We start from the raw sequence: 3,337 nt of genomic DNA on the forward strand, positions 1-3,337 counted from the left end.
AATATTATTGTTACATTGCACTACCTTCAATGTTATGTCATAATTATTAAAAATTCTGGCAAATTAGTTCGCAATGAGCCAGGCTGCCCAAACTGTTGCATATACCCTGACTCTGCATGCAATGAACGCAAGAGAAATGACACAATTTCACCTGGTTAATATTGCCTGCTAACCTGGATTAATTTTAACTAAATATGCAGGTTTAAAAATATATACTTCTGTGTATTTATTTTAAGAAAGGCATTGGTGTTTATGGTTAGGTACAGTCGTCCAACGATTGTGCTTTTTTTCCGCAAATGTGCTTTTGTTAAATCATCCCCCAGCGCTGCATCGATTATATGCAACGCAGGACACGCTAGATAAACTAGTAATATCATCAACCATGTGTAGTTAACTAGTGATTATGATTGATTGATTGTTTTTTATAAGAAAAGTTTAATACTAGCTAGCAACTTACCTTGACTTCTACTGAATTTGCGTAACAACCAGGCTCCTCGTGGAGTGCAATGAGAGGCGTTGGACTAGTTAACTGTACGGTTGCAAGATTGGATCCCCCGAGCTGACAAGGTGAAAATCTGTCGTTCTGCCCCTGAACAAGGCAGTTAACCCACCGTTCCTAGGCCGTCATTGAAAATAATAATGTGTTCTTAACTGACTTGCCTAGTTAAATAAAGGTATAAAAAATATTTTAAAAATCGGCAAAATCAGCGCCCAAAAATACAGATTTCCGATTGTTATGAAAACTTGAAATCGGCCCTAATTAATCGGCCATTCCGATTAATCGGTCGACCTCTACTCTTAATAGTGTGTGTGTGTTGTCCTCTTACCTGTCAGGTAGTTAGTAACAGTGCCAACACTGAGGGAGGTCTATTAACCCTAGCCACGGTGCACCCGGCTACAGCCCGTAACATGAACAAGAAAAAGTGGTGAGGGAGGAGTGCCCTTCTCAAGTCGAACAGTAATCTGTGCCGCTTGGTCAACTGTAGTAGGCTTGATCACCAACAACGATGAGACGGCCTATAGGGAGGAGGTGCGGGCACTCGGAGTGTGGTGTCAGAAAAACAACCTCTCACTCAATGTCAACAAATCAAAGGAGATGATCGTGGACTTCAGTAAACAGCAGAGGGAGCACCCCCTTATCCACATCGATGGGACAGCAGTGGAGAAGGTGGAAAGTTCCTCGGTGTACACATCATGGACAAATTGAAATGGTCCACCCACACAGACAGTGTGGTGAAGAAGGCGCAACAGCGCCTCTTCAACCTCAGGAGGCTGAAGAAATGTGGCTTGTCACCTAAAACCCTCACAAACATTTACAGATGCACAATTGAGAGCATCCTGTCGGGCTGTATCACCGCCTAACACGGCATCTTCACCACCCACAACCGCAGGGCTCCACAGAGGGTGGTGCGGTCTGCACAACGCATCACCGGGGGAAAACTACCTGACCTCCAGGACACCTACAGCACCCGATGTCACAGGAATGCCAAAAATATAATCAAGGAGAACAACCACCCAAGCAACTGCCTGTTCAACCCGCTACCATCCAGAAGGCAAGGTCAGTACAGGTGCATCAAAGCTGGGACCGAGAGAGAGAATCTATTTTTCAATCTCAAGGCCATCAGACTGTTAAACAGCCATCACTAACACACAGAGGCTGCTGCCTACATACAGACTTGAAACCATTGGCCACTCTAACAAATGGATCACTAGTCACTTTATTAATGTTTACATATCTTGCATTACTCATCCCATATGCATATGCTGTATTTTATACCATCTATTGCATGTGTAACGGATGTGAAACGGCTAGCTTAGTTAGCGGTACGCGCTAAATAGCGTTTCAATCGGTGACGTCACTTGCTCTGAGACCTTGAAGTAGTAGTTCCCCTTGCTCTGCAAGGGCCGCGGCTTTTGTGGAGCGATGGGTAACGATGCTTCGTGGGTGACTGTTGTTGTGTGCAGAGGGTCCCTGGTTCGAGCCCGGGTATGGGCGAGGGGATGGTTTAAACTTACACTGTTACATGTTGCCTGTGCCGCTCGGTCATTGCTCATCCATATATGTATATGTACATATTGTTATTCCATCCTTTTAGTAGTTTTTGTGGAATTGTTAGATTACTTGTTGATATTGCTGCAATGTTGGAACTAGAAGCACAAGCATTTTGCTACACTCGCAATAACATCTGCTAACCATGTGTATTAGACCAATACATTTTGATTTGATTTGTCAACAAGGCGCAAACATACATCTCTTTTCCATGAAATATGTCTTAGCATTTTCAAACTCATTTTTCTTTGGGAAGGCAGATAAAGTGTTTTTATCAAAAGCAATCACTTTTGCACGTGAAAGCACAGAATCCTACTCACTACTCCGTGTGCTTAACCTACCTCACTTTTGTTTTGAGCTGACTTCTATGTCGGCCAGAGCGGGGCACCTGGCTGATGCCCGTGGGGCAGCACCGTTCCAGATTGAGTACAATCAACTTTCAGCCTTTGCAAAACACCTTCACGGGCGCCCAGGCGATATTAATCAACAACCTCACTGCCAAGTGGCTGGGATGTCCTCCACTGAGTCCACCGTCCTCTTCACCCCATACACCTCCACTGTTTCCAGATACATAGACAGTTAGGCTGTTTGGAAAGAGAAACAGAGTACATTCCTCTTAGTCCTGAATAATTTACTTGCAGACAACAACAAAAATCTACTTTTTTCAGTGGTTGTGTCACGGTTGCGTGGTGGTGCTTAGCAGCTGCAGATTTCCCCTCCCCCATTAATCAAGATCCACGACCCCGCTCTAGCTTGCTCGGGAATGCATGTTCCTGCTCCTGCACATGCTGGGCTTGGGCTCAAAGGCTGGGCTCAGCTGGCCTCCAGTGCTAGCGGGCATTTAGTAATGCGATCCTGATACCGGAACTAGCAAGATGTCAGCCCCCAAGAATCGACGTAGGCGACCGTGAGTAGATTACGCTAAAAACAACAGTCGGGCCATCTTGAAGGCTATCTCTAATTCTTATTATAACTCAATGGTGTACCTGGGATGGCGTGCTTCCCGACTGGAAACCTGGCCCCTTGGGGTATCTGGTCAATATAATGGATCATCAGTGGTTAACGTTTAAAAGCGGAAGTTGCGTCACGGGCTCTCTTTCCAAAACGGGATCATCCGGTTGTTGTGGACTCGGCAGAGGCAACAGTAGCCTAAACAGAGGTGGCTCCCCAGGCCTCAGAGCCAGAAATGTACACTCAAAAAGTCATGGTTACTTTTGTCTGTCACAACAAAATTGTCCTCATTCATTCGTTCATACAGTCATTCACAGAAGAACAAAAACAACCATA

Source organism: Oncorhynchus clarkii, chromosome 28 (genome assembly GCF_045791955.1).
Source record: "Oncorhynchus clarkii lewisi isolate Uvic-CL-2024 chromosome 28, UVic_Ocla_1.0, whole genome shotgun sequence".
Classification (NCBI taxonomy): Eukaryota; Metazoa; Chordata; class Actinopteri; order Salmoniformes; family Salmonidae; genus Oncorhynchus; species Oncorhynchus clarkii.